This window comes from Bufo bufo, chromosome 6 (genome assembly GCF_905171765.1).
Source record: "Bufo bufo chromosome 6, aBufBuf1.1, whole genome shotgun sequence".
NCBI classification, from domain to species: domain Eukaryota; kingdom Metazoa; phylum Chordata; class Amphibia; order Anura; family Bufonidae; genus Bufo; species Bufo bufo.
The window spans coordinates 411,331,854-411,350,744 of NC_053394.1; the positions used below are offsets into that span (position 1 = coordinate 411,331,854).

The following is an 18,891-nucleotide window of genomic DNA, read 5'->3' on the forward strand; positions in this document are numbered from 1 at the left end:
TCCCTCACTGGAATACTTTCAGTCTTTTGACTGTATGGATTACAGATGGAATGACTGTTATATGTGAGTACCGCTTTCTTTGACAGATTCTAGTATGGGTACATATATGTTTTCCCAACCCCAGCACATTAGTTTGCTAATTCCAGATGTATGAAACGCAGGCCTAACTGTATCTAATATATTGAACGGCAGATAAACTAACTTGGCCTTTTTTAAATAAAAAAAAAATTCCCTCACTGGAATACTTTCAGTCTTTTGACTGTATGGATTACAGATGGAATGACTGTTATATGTGAGTACCGCTTTCATTGACAGATTCTAGTATGGGTACATATATGTTTTCCCAACCCCAGCACATTAGTTTGCTAATTCCAGATGTATGAAACGCAGGCCTAACTGTATCTAGTATATTGAACGCCAGATAAACTAACTTGGCCTTTTTTAAATAAATAAAAAATTCCCTCACTGGAATACTTTATGGCTTTTCACTGTATGGATTACAGATGGAATGACTGTTATATGTGAGTACCGCTTTCTTTGACAGATTCTAGTATGGGTACATATATGTTTTCCCAACCCCAGCACATTAGTTTGCTAATTCCAGATGTATGAAACGCAGGCCTAACTGTATCTAGTATATTGAACGCCAGATAAACTAACTTGGCCTTTTTTAAATAAAAAAAATTCCCTCACTGGAATACTTTCAGTCTTTTGACTGTATGGATTACAGATGGAATGACTGTTATATGTGAGTACCGCTTTCTTTGACAGATTCTAGTATGGGTACATATATGTTTTCCCAACCCCAGCACATTAGTTTGCTAATTCCAGATGTATGAAACGCAGGCCTAACTGTATCTAATATATTGAACGGCAGATAAACTAACTTGGCCTTTTTTAAATAAAAAAAAAATTCCCTCACTGGAATACTTTCAGTCTTTTGACTGTATGGATTACAGATGGAATGACTGTTATATGTGAGTACCGCTTTCATTGACAGATTCTAGTATGGGTACATATATGTTTTCCCAACCCCAGCACATTAGTTTGCTAATTCCAGATGTATGAAACGCAGGCCTAACTGTATCTAGTATATTGAACGCCAGATAAACTAACTTGGCCTTTTTTAAATAAATAAAAAATTCCCTCACTGGAATACTTTATGGCTTTTCACTGTATGGATTACAGGTGGACTGGTATTAGTAGGGGTGACACAAGCACACCCAAGTCCCTGATGTAGGATTTCTATGGCACAGACCACTATTACAAGTGATTAATGGACGTTGGGAGAGATTGTGCTGCAGCACTAGTCCCAAGATGGCCGCCGCCTATCAGCCCAGTAACATGTGCCACAAAATGGTCTGCACAACCTTTAAAAAAAATAGCCTTGGACTGTGCTGCTAAATCGCTATTGGTCTGAATCCCAGGTGTAGATGTCTGACTTGTTTGGAGCTTTGGAATGCACACTGTGGCAGCTTCTGCTGCAGCACTACAAGTCGCAAAATGGCGGCCGGCGGTCAGCCCAGGTACATGTGGATGGAAAAATCACTCTGGCCACTCTAAAAATAGCCAATCCCTATCAAAAAAGCAGCTCAGCTGCAGTTGTTCAGATGAATCACAGGTGGAGGAGAGAAATTTGCTTCCAGTTATTCAATTATCCCTGCCTATTCTCGCCCTAGCATCAGCTGCGTCTATCCCTGTTCTATTCACATCGGGAGTGAGCACGTCCCGACGTGCGCACAAGCTTATAAAGAGGCTGAGTCACATGCTGCACTTGGCCAATCACAGCCTTGCCAATAGTAGGCATGGCTGCGATGGCATCTTAGGGCAAGTAGTATGATGCATGTTGATTGGCTGCTTTGCAGCCTTTCAAAATGCGCCAAAATACATGCCGAACGACGAACCCGAACCCGAACTTTTACGAAAAAGTTTGGGTTCGGGTCCGTGTCACGAACACCCCAAAATTCGGTACGGACCCGAACTATGCTCGAACTGTTCGCTCAACACTAGTCCTGAGTCTTAAAACCGTTAATTAAAATCTTACTCGTACAGTTATTGTAAAAAGCCCTCCGGTATACCCATCTTCTTTAAGACCTGGAACAAATAAAAGTGTGAAACACGGTCGAAAGCTTTTTCAAAGTCCAGGGATAAAATCGCTGCTTTTCCTTTCCTTTCTTTAATATTGTTAATGGCATCTTTAAAAAGGTTTAAATTATCCCACATACCTGGTTATGATATATTATTTTTGCAATGATTTTTTTCAAACGATTTGCGCATAACTTGGCCATAATTTTGTAGTCGCAGTTTAGCAGGGTAATTGGTCTCCAGTTCTTAATGTCTGTTTTTTCTATAAACCTGCAACTTCCACTAAGGCCGAGCGCCGGGTACTCCAGACACCTCTCAGCTAAGATCTCCGCCAAAAGGCCAAGAAGCGATAACCTGAAAGGGTTCGCAGTACAGGCCGATGGTCCCCTATGCAGAGCACTAATGAAGGCAATAGACTACAGGCCCCAGCCCAAGACACAGCCCGGGAGGCTTCTTTCTCTCACAAACCAGGGAAAACGTGCATGCGTCCTACGCTCAGAAATCACCAGCATGCTCCTCTTCGTGTTCGCTATCTGCATAGCTCCGCCCACACGCAACTTTTGGACACGCCTTTTCTTCGCACAAAATTCCTGGTGCCAAAGCACGCCAAGCAATAAAAATGAAAGGAGGAGTGAATGGAGAAGTTGTGAAAAAAAAAAAAAGGCATGCAGCATTGTTGATTGTGATGTCACGGCCCCATTGTTGAGTGTTCCATCAGGGCCCTTGTGATGTCATCCAGTACCTGACCTTACTTGACCTGACAAGGCTCTTGTGACACGTGCAGTGTTCCGTCCATTGTCCAGACAAGGTAGGTCCAGCTGCATAGGAAGTGCTGGACTACTTTTTAGCCTCCAAGTAATCCAGTTCAAAAGATCCACAAGAGGGAGACACAGGCAAACTTTACTCATTTATTGAAGCACTGCAAAAGCTAAATGGTTACATCCAGCCAACTTGATACAAAAAGGGTCAATTGCCTGCCAGGGACAACTCAGCAGCCCTCCCAGGTGTGCACAACAGGCCCAAATCAAACGTGGAGGTCCAAACAATTCATTCAGGTGATAAGCCAATTAACCAATCAATCTTAATTGGATCTAGGGTGTGAGGACACTGGCTGGCTGGGTTGCTTGGTGCTGGAACTAACCAACAGCTGATGCAATTAGGAGATTGACAGACTAGATGCAGGTATTATATGCAGGAAGCAGCACAGCACTGACTGGGCAGACAGAGGAGAAGCTGAAGTGCAGACTCCTGAGGGAGGCAGGACACACACAACTTTCCACTTGCTTGCAATCAATCAATTTAATTCTGTTTTTCAGACTGGATTAGAAGGGGTGCACCGGTCCTGGAGGTACTGCAATACCAGGTCAATGCGTGGAGTGGACAGAGCAAGCTCTTTTTCCATCTCCCTGTTCGAAAAATCCATTTAATATATGGTCCCCAGATAGGGGACGTATCAGATATGAACAGATTTTTTTTAAAGTTGGTAATCCCTTATTCAGGGATAACACACATTTTTATTTAAAACACTAGTAAATTTGTACAATCATCACATTAAAAATGTAAAAAAAAGTTTAAATTTACATAGCTAATAAAAATAACATGGTGGCACCTTAAGTCATCACATTCCATTCTTTTAAAAACCATTCCCTTGAAAGGGTGGCATTGGCTTTCCTATCAATCAAATAATAAGTATACATATCGCAGAGACAAAGACCTAAAACATCATCAATGGATAAAACATCATGCTTAAAAACTAATATGTTCCTGGCCTTCCATAGAGCCTCTTTTGCGCTTTTGTCTTCCATGCCTTTATTTTGTGGGCAGCCGTTGGGCATTCCATCAGTCCATATAAAATTACGTTATAGTTAAAAGTCCTTATTCCAGAATTTTAATTCACTAACGCTTTTGTTTTTAAGGTTAAAATCAGTCACTATTTTTTCTAAAAATTGATATTTAACAGATAAAACGGTACTGAACCAGCCATACCTTCTCATAAAAAACCTGTATTAAAACGAATAAAATATGACCAATAATGATCCTTAAATAGAGCATTAAAACAAAAGCTAAAAAATTTAATAAAAAGGAATCTGTTAAAATCAGGAAAGTCTTTACCCCGAGCTCCAAAAAAGGTAAAACAAGTTTTAGTTATCTTTCTTAAAAGCGTTGCTGGGGGATGAAAAACCATGCCTAAATATAATAAAATAGGTAAAATAATGATCTTTATCTTCCATAGTTAACTTCCTCATATTCCACATACAAATTTTTTGATTGACTTTTTGTGCCACCATGTTCCAACTATTAAGACCACTGTTGGACTCATTGAAGGAGATACCTAAAATCTTTACACAATAAGACACAGGAACTGGTACATCTCTTATCTCCATACCTCCAATATTTAAAATACTACTTTTACTCAAATTTATTTTAAAACTAGAGGCACAACAATAAAACTGGATCTGCTTTAATGTTTTTTGGATCGAAAGGGTGTCCCTACAAAGTACCGCAACGTCATCCATGTACCCCACTGCTTTTGCCTCCACACCCCCTCCACCCGGCAGGGGGATTTCTCGGATCTGTTTATCTTTTCTGATTGCGCTCAGTAGAGGCTCTAATGCACAAATAAAAAGCAGTGGGGACAAGGGACATCCTTGTTTTACCCCGGACTTTAAAACAATTTCCTGTGTTTTAAAACAACTAAAATTTTACTTGTGCAATCTTTATAAAATGCTTTTAAAGACCATAAAAAACCTTCTGGTATACCCATTTTCCCTAAAACCTTAAAAAGATAAAAGTGAGAGACTCTATCGAAGGCTTTTTCAAAATCAATTGATAAAATAGCCAGTTTATTGTTTCTAGACTTTGTCTCCTCTATGCAGTCTTTTATTAAATTCAGGTTATCCCAGATGCTCCTCCCTGGGACTCTGCATACCTGGTTAGCATGTGTTAGTTTACTGACTACTGCTTTCAACTGGTTTGCACATATTTTTGCCATGATTTTGTAGTCAGTGTTCAGAAGGGTTATTGGTCTCCAGTTCTTTAAATCGGTCTTGTCTCCTTTTTTACGCAGCAAGGAGACCTCACCCTTCTTCCAGGATCTGGGTAAAACCTTGGATTTAAAAACATCGTTAAAAAGACTGTAAAAATCATCTTTTAAAAGGTCATAAAATTCAATGGGTATACCATCTGGCCCAGGTACTTTACCTGCTTTAAAACTTTTAACTGTCTCCAGAATCTCTTGTTCTGACAAATTTCGTAATAAAAATTGCTGAGAAACAGGATCTAAAAAAGTAGTAATCTCCTTCAATGAGTCTTTAATAAAATTTTGATCCACAGGTTTTACACTGAATAGGGAGGAATAAAAATCATGGACTTTATTTAAAATATTTTTCATATTTTCTTCTCCTTCTATATTCTCTATTATATTCTTTGTATTTGTTTTTTTTTAAAAAGTATCTGGAACAAGTTTCGTTCTCCTCCACGTGTTGCACCCTAGAACGAAAAATTTATTCTTTGCCCTTTTGTTCCAGACACTTGGCGATTTCTTTTCCAATTTCTATACCGCATTCTCTGAATTTATATAAAGTTTGCAGACGTATATGCAGCGTACTCAAGTTATGTTTAGAAATGTTCCTGGGTGTTGTAGTGCAATAGACATTAACCTGAGACGGCTGACTCTCTGCAAGGGCAGGTGATGATAGGAAATGTTCGTGACGCCAGTGCCAATTAAACGGTGGCACGCCGTTTGCTGATAGCAGGAATAACTGAGGAACCACGTGATGTTAAAGCAGAACTCAAACTTTAGTAGTCATCATACATGGACATTGCAAAGGAACTGCGTTTCCAGCACATTTGATGCAGGCAATATAGATATAGCAAGGTGACTTCAGAGTGTTAAACACAGGACTTGCAGTACAGGCAGCTTGCACTCTATTCCTGACTGATCCTGGGACATAGAAAATCTTCTCCAAGGCCCGATGCCCTAACTCTGGCGTATATCCTTGGTTTTATAATTATAAAGTACCTCCTCTGTTATCTTGAGTACCTCTTGCTTTCCTGGATTTGCCTCTGTCTCTCTCTCAGCTTCCTCAGGCTCTTTAACTGAGGTGTTCCTGCTTCTGCACATGTGAACTCAGGAGGGGAACCTTCTCTTTGAATCTGGAACCCGGTTACAGGGACTGCAATACCCTCTCCTGGTCTGCAGGCTTCCGGCCTGGACTTGACTCTGACATAGTCTAAACTCCAACTGTTGTGGACTGACTTTAGACTAGACTGCCTTTCCTTACCCTGACTGGGCCTTATATAAACTAGGGCTCCCTAGCTCCCTCTAGTGACTAAGAGCTGGAATGACACCCCTAGCAGGCCTGTACATGCATATTTCACAGTAACAGGGAAATACATAGCATTACATTACATTATCTTCACTCATATCAACCTCCCCATAAATAAGGGGGGGAACGACAGCGCACAAGTGACCCTTGTAGTGACGGGCATTACAGTCCCCGTACACTACATATATTTATATTTTTGAAGAAAACCCTTTTTTCTTTTGCTTTGTTTTTACTTATTTTAATAAAAAAGCCTTTAATTTTTTTCTTCATGGTTTCCCACCATATTCCAATGGGGGTATTAAGATCTTTTTTTTGTCTGCATTCTTTATAAAATTCATTAAAATCTGTTAAAACCTGTGGATCTTCTAAAAGGGAAATGTTCATTTTCCAGGACTTTTTTCCATAAAATCGATTAAGATCATGTTTTATATTAAAATATAAAAGCCTATGATCAGAAAATTTATTAGTTAAAACCTCACATTTAAAAGGTAGTAATTGTTCATTACAAAAAATAAAATGAATCCTTGATTTGCAGTTTACGTTGCTCCAGGTCACACCGGCCTCCTCCGGGCTGCTTCTGTTACATTCCTTATAAACGTCGCAGAGTCTAAAATCATTTACCATATTCTTCAACAGCCCAGAGGTTCTGTCATAATTCCTGCTCGTGGAATTTGACAGCCGGCGTTCCCCTCTTATAATACAGTTAAAATCACCTGCAATTATACAAGGATCAGATGTATTAATAAAAAGCTGTAAAATATCCAACATTTTTATTCTTTCATTTTTGTCAGGTGAACCATAAAAATTTAAAAACTGCCATTTAACCCCCTCTATAAAAGCTTTAACTAATAAAATACGTCCTGGTAAAATTTAATTAATAACATCAATTAAAACATTTCCCTTAAAAAGAATGGCGACCCCACCCGATCTGGACTCGTTTGATCCAGACCAGATGGATGGCCCGTGCTGCCAATCTTCCTTGTACCTCTGGTAAGATATAGCATGTGGGATGCCGCACTCCTGTAGGAAAAAAACGGAAGCAGAAAACAAAGATAAAAAATTTAAATGAGCAACCCTTCTTGTCTTCTGCTTGGCGCCCCTCACATTTAGGGTGATCCCTTTTAGTTCGTTCTCCATTTTATTTGAGAAAAAAAAAAAACTCCTAGTATTAGCAACCAGCAGGACCAGACATCTCGCTTGCACTTATATCTCCACCCTCTGATAACACCGTGAACAAGGATTCTGCAGGAGAGGAACTTCCTTCGCTTAGACAGGTACCGGTGCCCGGCAACCGACCTCCAGTAAGCGTATTCCCGTAGTCTGGCAGACCCGCTTCTGCCAGTTTCATCTGGGTCTCCATTTGTTGACCATTTAGGTCTTCCTCGTCATCAGGAGGGTCCCCATCGTTCCCCCCTCGTCCCGCGCTGGGTCGGGCCCTTCAACAGGGGGAAGCTGCGCACAAGGCAGCAAATCGGAGGCCTCTTGGGTATCCATACCCTCCCTCTCCACCTGGCCAGGCAGAGAGGAGGCTTTGGGAGGAGCCATGTCTGCCTTGGCAACCGGGCCAGACATATCCATATGCTCCTCCCCATCCGTCCCTCCTACCGTGCACCTCTTTTTGCCACGCTTTCGGGGACTCTCCCGTTCCGACTCACTTTGACATGAGTCGGATTCAATTACTGGAGACCCAGACTGTGGAGCAGGCCCGGTTTCCCTCTCCTGTACGTCTTTCCAGGGTACGCCGGGCTTCCCGCCTACCTGATCCCTGTCATGTTTCCTTTTGGATATTCTCTTATCCTGGGATTTCTTTCCCTTTTTACCTTGGATCTGCCAGCCTTCAGCCTCATCTTCTTCCTCGCATCCTTCTTGGGCACCGGCTTCCTGTCCACCTGAGGCGCCTCGCATCTGTTCCTCTCCTTGAGGGTGGGATGGTCCCGCTGGTTTTTCTGGGGGCGCCTTGGGTTGCTTTGGATCTTTACTTGCTCTTCTGTGGGGACATGTAGGAAAAAGATGACCACGTTCTTGATAAAAATTAAATTTTTTCTCCTGTGGACAATCTCTATTTTCATGTTCTGTACTTCCGCCCCCACATTTTGCTTGGTCATGCCCATATTGCCCACATGATCTACAGAAGTATGGCATCCCTGCAAAGAAGAGGTCGCCATTTACTTGACCAATTTTAAAACGCACCGGGGGCGTCTTAAAACCAGTATAAAAACTTTCATCTTTAATACAAGTGACTAAAAACCTCCATTTTGATGTCCAAATGTTACACTCGTTCATAATCATCCCCTTACATATTACATCCTTAAAGTAGACGGACAGAAAACGCTCTACTTGATCAACTTTTACGTAAGGGGAATAGGTCTTAATCACCACAAGTTTTTTCTCATCGAAGGAGTGCTCATAGATTCGGAAACCACCAAGCCTGGGATCATCCTTTATTTCCTCAGCCTTTTTCAAGACATCCCTGAAAATTCCGTCACCCGTAAAGGTAATATCGTATATACCTCGCTTGGGGTAGTCCTGAATCACCAGGATTTCGTTTTTTTTGGCACCCAACAACTTGTCCAACACGATCTCCACCAGATTTTTAAGCACTTCCTTCTTTTTGTCCGGATGGACTCCTCCTGTGAGAACCGCTCTCACAGAGTTTTTGAGGCGAGCATATGCCGGGATGGTCGCCCATGATAGCTTCGGATCGCTCGCCAACAACGCTCGCAACATGACGCAGCACCTTCTGGATCTGGATAGACCCACCAAAAGGCCCGGGGGGGGGATCGCAACTCGTTATTTAGGGGATTAATCCCTCTCCCCAATAGCAGCAGGTGGGTGAAGCCCGGGCGATCCCACCAGGCCGAGGAGAGGGGTACCCCCAAATACCTTCTGACTAGACCAAGTGATGAAGATAAAATCACATACACTTGATCATAGCCAAAAGGCCGAGAAGCGATAACCTGAAAGGGTTCGCAGTACAGGCCGATGGTCCCCTATGCAGAGCACTAATGAAGGCAATAGACTACAGGCCACAGTCCGGGAGGCTTCTTTCTCTCACAAACCAGGGAAAACGTGTGTGCGTCCTACGCTCAGAAATCACCAGCATGCTCCTCTTCGTGTTCGCTATCTGCATAGCTCCGCCCACACACGCCTTTTCTTCACACGAAATTCCTGGTGCCAAAGCACGCCAAGCAATAAAAATGAAAGGAGGAGTGAATGGAGAAGTTGTGAAAAAAAAATTAAAAAAAAGGCATGCAGCATTGTTGAGTGTTCCATCAGGGCCCTTGTGATGTCATCCAGTACCTGACCTTACTTGACCTCTTGAGACACGTGCAGTGTTCCGTCCATTGTCCAGACAAGGTAGGTCCAGCTGCATAGGAAGTGCTGGACTACTTTTTAGCCTCCAAGTAATCCAGTTCAAAAGATCCACAAGAGGGAGACACAGGACAACTTTACTCATTTATTGAAGCACTGGAAAAGCTAAATGGTTACATCCAGCCAACTTGATACAAAAAGGGTCAATTACCTGCCAGGTACAACTCAGCAGCCCTCCCTCCCAGGTGTGCACAACAGGCCCAAATCAAACGTGGAGGTCCAAACAATTCATTCAGGTGATAAGCCAATTAACCAATCATCGGTCTTAATTGGATCCAGGGTGTGACGACACTGGCTGACTGGGTTGCTTGGTGCTGGAACTAACCAACAGCTGATGCAATTAGGAGATTGACAGACTAGACGCAGGTATTATATGCAGAAAGCAGCACTGCACTGACTGTGCAGACTCCTGAAGGAGGCAGGACACACACAACTTTCCACTTGCTTGCTGGAAGGATGCTTGCAATCAATTTCATTCTGTTTTTCATACTGGATTAGAAGGGGTGCACCGGTCCTGGAGGTACTGCAATACCAGGTCAATGCGTGGAGTGGACAGAGCAAGCTCTTTTTCCATCTCCCTGTTCGAAAAATCCATTTAATATATGGTCCCCAGATAGGGGAGGTATCAGATATTAAACTGATAAGAACAGATTTATATATATATATTTTTTTAAACCATTCAGGTTAACCATTGCAATCGGTATAACTTATTAGAAAATAAAAACCAAGTTACTTATTGCTCAGATCAATCATCATTATGGTATTCTTTATTTTATTTTCCGTAAAAGAAAAAAGGAAAAACCTATACCAAAAAATTTGACTCTGACCAAAAATCAAAATTTTTGGTGCTTCCACACACCCTCGGAATCCACTCCTTTCTTCTGACAATCCCATAAGTAGATCTCATGCAATCTTGATAGTACTAATTTAACACACTCTGCCATAGACACCTCTTTCTTCTTAAAAACCACTAAGTTTCTTACATCCCACAAACTCTCCATAACGCACATCACAACAAACCACAATATTCTTGATTTTAACGCTCCACATGCTCCCATTCCAAACATAGCAACCTTTAAATTTATTTGTGCGACACCTGTCAAATCCTCAACCAAAACTCCCAGTTTCTTCCATACCCACATTCCCAAAACAAATGCCTAACAGTTTCACTTTCCCCACATCCCTCTCTCGGACACATCTCAGACCTCATTAAATCTCTTCTCTTTTGCACTTCACGAACCGGCAAAATATTATGAAAACTCATCCATGTAATATCTTTCTGTCTATTAGAAACTCCACACCTCCAAAGCCTCACTCGTTCTCAGAAGCAAAATATCACACGCAATCTCTTTCTGTCTAAACTTTTTCACCACACTCTTCTTATCTTTAAATTCGATCATTCTTTTTAATAAAAGTTTCAATCGCCACATACCAAACCGGACATCTCGCATCACATACACACCACTTTAAACCATACAACATCTATCCAGCTGAGTACCTTATCATACATGAACTCTTACAATTCTTACCCAATACAGTCAAAAACATCTTGATATATTTAACACCTAGAAAGAAATAGAAATTCGTCAGCCCTAGTCCACCATTCTCCTCCAACATATACACATACTCTCTCTTTAATTTTTCCATTCTACTACCCCACAGGAAGGTAAAGATCATTTTCTCGGCCCTCCTTACATTCCTTGCATCTACCGGATACATAGAATATACGAACAAAATGATAGGTAGAATCACCGACTTAATAATCTAAATTTTGCCAGACAACGTTAACTCTCTCATTCTCCAAAAATTCAACTTCCTCTCAATTTTTTTGCCACATTCATCCCAACTCTCATTCCCTTTTAGATCTTCATTTAACCACATACCCAACACTTTAACCGCACCCTCTTCATTCCTTACGCTCTCCAACTTAGTATTCTTGTCCCCAAAACATTTAAAAATACACTTCTCCCAATTTACTTTGAAGCCAGACGCACCACAGAAAAAATCCAAACACAATCTTCCCCTTCTAATCGCGGCCATACCATCATCTATGATCACCACATCATCCATATAACTCAAAACACTAACACGTTTACCCATACTCCCTGGAATCAACAAACCATGCATAACTTTATCTTTCCTCATCAATAATAATAGCACCTCAATCACACAAATAAATAACATAGGCGACATCGGACATCCTTGTCTCACTCCAGACTCAATCCTAACCACTTTGCTTAACACACCATTCACCAAAAACCTACTCCTAACATCCTTGTACAAACACTTAACACAATTCAAAAAGACAGACGGAAACCCCATCCTTTGCAAAACCATAAACAACCCTATCAAAATCAATCATAAATAACATACACTTTTGCTTTCTAACCATACTGTCTCCAATTAAATCCCTTAATAACACTAAATTATCATACATACTTCTACCTGGCACTGCACACACCTGATCTTCATCCACTACCCTTCCAATTACCTCCCTCATCCTAAACGCTAATAATTTACTGAAAATTTTATAATCTGTGTTTAATAAGGAAATTGTCCTCCAATTTCCTCCTTTCACCTTTCTTATAAATCAAAACCACAACACTCTCTTTCATACTTTCACTTAATACCCCATACTTCCACCAAATCCTCACCCATCCATTCCCACGCTTTTATGTACAATTCCACTGGTATACCATCCATCCCAGGTGTTTTATTCTTTTTCCCACTCATCACCACTTTTTTAACTTCATCTAAAGTAATTTCATCACATATTGCAACACATTCTTCCTCACTGAGCCTCTCCCCCATGTGACACAAGATTCCATTCATTAGACTTTTATCCACCCATTTTTTTGAAAATAAGACCTGATAAAACTCTTCAACTCTTATACTTTCCCCATTTTTACCTAACATCTCAACCATATCAGCTTTCTTGCTACATATTTTTTTAAAGAAAAAACTGGAACATTTTTAATTTTTATCCAAAAATTCAACTTTAGACCTATAAATAATCTCTTTCCCTTTTTTCTCCACTATCTTTTTTCTTCCACTAAATCATTCACCTCCACACCCATTGATCGTAACTTTAATAACCATTCATACCTTGCATTCAATTCCTTGTATTCTTCTCTTATCATTTTAGCTTTCTTATAACCCCATTTTTTAAAGAAGGACTTAATCTTACATTTCACCCACTCCCACCATTTTAACACATCCACATATTCATTTTTTCTTTTTTTCCAATGCAAATATTCCTTTTTGAAGGCTATCATTATACTTTCATCCTCTAATAGCCTAATATTCATTTTCCACACACCCCGTCCATATATCTCTTCCATATCTCCTTCCATACAACATAACAAAGCCATGTGATCTGAAAAAAATAACATCTACTTGCGCAAAGTCCCTACATACCAAGTCCTTACTGAAAAAAATAAAGTCAATTCGAGAGCAAACACTGCCCCCATCCGACTTATATGTTGACAAAAGAGTCCTTCCCCTAGATGCAGCAGCATCTGAAATGGAAAAGTCCTTCAAAATCTGACGTAGTCTTCTTCCAGTTATATCCATTTTTTCTCCTTCAATTGCACAATTGAAGTCTCCTAGTAAGATGGTGGGCATTCTTCCAGACAAAAAAACACTCAATTTCTCTAACAATTCCAGACGTTCCTCTTTTCTCACCGAACAATACATATTCCCCACTCTCACTTTCCATTTTCTATATTTTACTATCGCAATCACACATCTACCTATCTCCACCACCGTATAACTCTCAAAACTGAATTTGTTGCCATTTAACAGGATCCCAACCCCATCATTCTTATTTCCAGGTGATCCGGACCAAATGGAGTCACCACCTGTCCAATCACTTGCACATGAATTATCCACAATTCCGCATTCCTGTAAGGCAATTATATCTGTTTTTTGGCTCTTAATAAAATCAAAAATGGCTACCCTCCTAGGTCTTGTCTTGACAAGTCTTACATTCAAGGATAATGCATTCAAAGTAACATTGGCAGCCATAAATTGATTTGGGCTCTCACATAATTTCCAGTACCCCACAACTTTCTCGGCCTATATCTCCGGGAGGCTGGCAACCTGATGTAAAGATTCCAGTCCCTGGATCTTCTAAAAAAGGAACATTATCTGGAATTTGAGATGTTGGGTATACCCCCGCCCGAATAGGGCTCGCCACATTCTCACCTTCCGGAGGCGACAGAAGCTTTTGTCTTTTAGGCGTCTTCCCCACCTCCTCGTCTGCTGGTCTCGTTGTAGCACTTGTGAAGTCCCCTTGTCCACCCATCTCCTCCTGTGATGTTGCAGCTCCAGCCCATCCGATTACAGGGGTTCTGGAAAGCGATGCGTCCACATCACCCTCCCCTTCACCCTGCAATCCTGTCTGAATATCGCAAAATCTGAGGAATCACATCCTCCACAAGGGAAAGGTCCATCTGCACTTCCTCCATCTCTGGTTCAGGGTGTACAGCCCCTTCCTCAGAAGCTTCAGCATTTTCCCCTCTCACCACATCAGTAAAGAGACGTTTACCTTTTCTTGCAGGGCAGTTTTTATAAACATGCCCTTCTTGGCCACACACATTGCATACTGGGAGGTTTGTGCATGATGCTGCCAGATGACCGGTTTTCCCACACCTACAGGGAGTGCAGAATTATTAGGCAAGTTGTATTTTTGAGGATTAATTTTATTATTGAACAACAACCATGTTCTCAATGAACCCAAAAAACCCGTTAATATCAAAGCTGAATATTTGTGGAAGTAGTTTTTAGTTTGTTTTTAGTTTTAGCTATTTTAGGGGGATATCTGTGTGTGCAGGTGACTATTACTGTGCATAATTATTAGGCAACTTAACAAAAAACAAATAATTGAAATGGGTATATATTTATTTTTACCAGTGAAACCAATATAACATCTCAACATTCACAAATATACATTTCTGACATTCAAAAACAAAACAAAAACAAATCAGTGACCAATATAGCCACCTTTCTTTGCAAGGACACTCAAAAGCCTGCCATCCATGGATTCTGTCACTGTTTTGATCTGTTCACCATCAACATTGCGTGCAGCAGCAACCACAGCCTCCCAGACACTGTTCAGAGAGGTGTACTGTTTTCCCTCCTTGTAAATCTCACATTTGATGGTGGACCACAGGTTCTCAATGGGGTTCAGATCAGGTGAACAAGGAGGCCATGTCATTAGATTTTCTTCTTTTATACCCTTTCTTGCCAGCCACGCTGTGGAGTACTTGGACGCGTGTGATGGAGCATTGTCCTGCATGAAAATCATGTTTTTCTTGAAGGATGCAGACTTCTTCCTGTACCACTGCTTGAAGAAGGTGTCTTCCAGAAACTGGCAGTAGGACTGGGAGTTGAGCTTGACTCCATCCTCAACCCGAAAAGGCCCCACAAGCTCATCTTTGATGATACCAGCCCAAACCAGTACTCCACCTCCACCTTGCTGGCGTCTGAGTCGGACTGGAGCTCTCTGCCCTTTACCAATCCAGCCACGGGCCCATCCATCTGGCCCATCAAGACTCACTCTCATTTCATCAGTCCATAAAACCTTAGAAAAATCAGTCTTGAGATATTTCTTGGCCCAGTCTTGACGTTTCAGCTTGTGTGTCTTGTTCAGTGGTGGTCGTCTTTCAGCCTTTCTTACCTTGGCCATGTCTCTGAGTATTGCACACCTTGTGCTTTTGGGCACTCCAGTGATGTTGCAGCTCTGAAATATGGCCAAACTGGTGGCAAGTGGCATCTTGGCAGCTGCACGCTTGACTTTTCTCAGTTCATGGGCAGTTATTTTGCGCCTTGGTTTTTCCACACGCTTCTTGCAACCCTGTTGACTATTTTGAATGAAACGCTTGATTGTTCGATGATCACGCTTCAGAAGCTTTGCAATTTTAAGAGTGCTGCATCCCTCTGCAAGATATCTCACTATTTTTGACTTTTCTGAGCCTGTCAAGTCCTTCTTTTGACCCATTTTGCCAAAGGAAAGGAAGTTGCCTAATAATTATGCACACCTGATATAGGGTGTTGATGTCATTAGACCACACCCCTTCTCATTACAGAGATGCACATCACCTAATATGCTTAATTGGTAGTAGGCTTTCGAGCCTATACAGCTTGGAGTAAGACAACATGCATAAAGAGGATGATGTGGTCAAAATACTCATTTGCCTAATAATTCTGCACTCCCTGTATTACATCTCAGGAAAGTTTCGGTACACCTCTCCTGAATGTGACCATACATTTTGCACCGACGACAAAATTCAGGAGCATAAGAAAAAAACAAGATTCCAGCATCCCTGCCAATAGCAAATTTTTTGGGGGGTATCGCAAACCGCCCGGCCCATCCTGGTCCTGGGCAAATCGTACATAATACTTGTATTTCCCAGTCCATAACCCTTGTGAATTTTTAACAGCATGCGAATAATGCACATACGAACAATAGTTCTTTAGGAAAAAAAAATAATCAAGAGGAGAAAGCGCTGCCGGCACTGCTACACCTGACCAGTATGCAGGATTGCAAGGGAGACACAGGTAATGCGGTTCAGCAAATGGATACGGTGGTGCTCTGCTGAGATAGACACAATAGTGTATTCAGGAGAGAGATGAGAAGGAGACAGCGGCACTCACCAATTCCAAGATAAAACGTCCAGTTTATTAGGCTTCTATAAAATAGGGTACAGGCAGGTCTGTGCACATAGGTCAAATGGAGGTACGGCTACAGCTGTTTCACGCTAAGAGCGCTTCATCATGCCTTTCATGCTGTGGAGGTGAGTGACTTTCATGCTGTCAGGTCAGGCCACTCCCCCCACCGCATCACATAGAGGAACACAGTGTTAACTCATTCAATACTCTATTGCACCAAAAAATCACAGTGTGTCAAACAAAAACAAATAAATCATTCCTATCATTAAAACCTGATGGTCCCATCGCTTCTGTCTTGATGATCCATAATGCTTCTCTCTTTAGGAGAAGCTTTTTTCTGTCTCCGCCGCGAGGCGGTAATTTCACTATTTCTAGACCTGCGGTTTTGGTGCGATTCTTTCATATGTTGGATTAATCTAGTGGCTCCAATTTCTGTTTTAAGGCTATACTTGTGCTCTCTGAAACGAACGAAAAGGGGTCTGAAAGTTTTTCCAATATAAAATTGGCCGCAGGGGCAGAAAAGAGCATAAACTACAAAGGTGGACCTACAATTAATAAAGTCCCTCACTCTGTGTTTTATGGCTCCGATTTTTAAATGTGCACCTCTCCGCATCTGTTCACACATGGAGCAGTGTCCACACCTGAAATTGCCCTCAGGGACGCAGCGTTCAAGCCAATTTTTGTTCACATTACCTTGAAACTGGCTCTGTGTGATCATGCTCCCTACGGTTCTGCTTCGTCTGAAGCCCACCACAGGTCTACTGGCCACTTTTTCTTGAAGGGTGGGGTCCCTTTGTAAAATGTGCCAGTTTTTAAATATGGCATTTTTTATTTGCTGCGCCATGGGTGAAAAATCAAATGTGAACACTGATCTACTAGGAACCGTGTCGGGGACGGGATTTTTTACTGCTTGTGGCTCTATATTTCTGCGCCTGCGGATAGATTTCAGATCAAAGTCACCTGCAGATCTTTTATCTGCAGATTTACGAAAGGCTTGATCAATGCTGGATTCTGAGTAGCCCCTTTCTAGAAACCTCATTTTCATTATTTTAGATTGTTTTAAAAACTCAATATCGCTAGATATGATCCTATTTAAACGGGAAAATTGACTGTAGGGGAGGGCAGAAGTCACATGTGGGGGGTGGAAACTGTTGAAGTGCAATAATGCATTGGTGGAGGTGGGTTTCCTGAATATAGTGGTTTCCAAGGAACCCTCTACCACCTTCACCAAGACATCCAAAAACTCCAATTCTGAGGAATTGATTTTGCTGGTAAACAGCATATTCATATCGTTTTCGCGGTTTAGGTAATCCACAAAAGCTGCAAAGCTTTCCTCATTGCCTGCCCAAACGGTGAACACGTCATCGATATATCTAAAAAATGCCTTGATATATCTGACAAAGGGATTGTTGACTGAAAACACTAATTTAGATTCGAGATGTGCTAAAAATAAATTTGCAAAGGTACATGCAATGGGGGTCCCCGTTGATGATACCACAAATCATTAAATAAGAAAGCGTTGTGTGTAAGTATGAAGGAAAGGGAGTCTGTGATCAAATTCACAAGAATATCACTTTTGCCCATATATAGTGTTGAGCGAACAGTTCGAGCATAGTTCGGGTCCGTACCGAATTTTGGGGTGTTCGTGACACGGACCCGAACCCGAACTTTTTCGTAAAAGTTCGGGTTCGGGTTCGTCGTTCGGCATGTATTTTGGCGCATTTTGAAAGGCTGCAAAGCAGCCAATCAACATGCATCATACTACTTGCCCTAAGATGCCATCGCAGCCATGCCTACTATTGGCAAGGCTGTGATTGGCCAAGTGCAGCATGTGACTCAGCCTCTTTATAAGCTTGTGCGCACGTCGGGACGTGCTCACTCCCGATGTGAATAGAACAGGGATAGACGCAGCTGATGCTAGGGCGAGAATAGGCAGGGATAATTGAATAACTGGAAGCAAATTTCTCTCCTCCACCTGTGATTCATCTGAACAACTGCAGCTGAGCTGCTTTTTTGATAGGGATTGGCTATTTTTAGAGTGGCCAGAGTGATTTTTCCATCCACATGTACCTGGGCTGACCGCCGGCCGCCATTTTGCGACTTGTAGTGCTGCAGCAGAAGCTGCCACAGTGTGCATTCCAAAGCTCCAAACAAGTCAGACATCTACACCTGGGATTCAGACCAATAGCGATTTAGCAGCACAGTCCAAGGCTATTTTTTTTTAAAGGTTGTGCAGACCATTTTGTGGCACATGTTACTGGGCTGATAGGCGGCGGCCATCTTGGGACTAGTGCTGCAGCACAATCTCTCCCAACGTCCATTAATCACTTGTAATAGTGGTCTGTGCCATAGAAATCCTACATCAGGGACTTGGGTGTGCTTGTGTCACCCCTACTAATACCAGTCCACCTGTAATCCATACAGTGAAAAGCCA

General features: G+C 41.7%; 3 pseudogenes; all 3 read right to left on the reverse strand.

Annotated features, from left to right (window-relative positions):
- Positions 1-3,411: 3,411 nt before the first annotated feature.
- LOC121006510 lies at positions 3,412-3,588 on the reverse strand (annotated as a pseudogene).
- Positions 3,589-9,233: 5,645 nt separating this feature from the next.
- LOC121006644 lies at positions 9,234-9,367 on the reverse strand (annotated as a pseudogene).
- A 916-nt stretch (positions 9,368-10,283) lies between these two features.
- LOC121006464 lies at positions 10,284-10,451 on the reverse strand (annotated as a pseudogene).
- Positions 10,452-18,891: the final 8,440 nt, after the last annotated feature.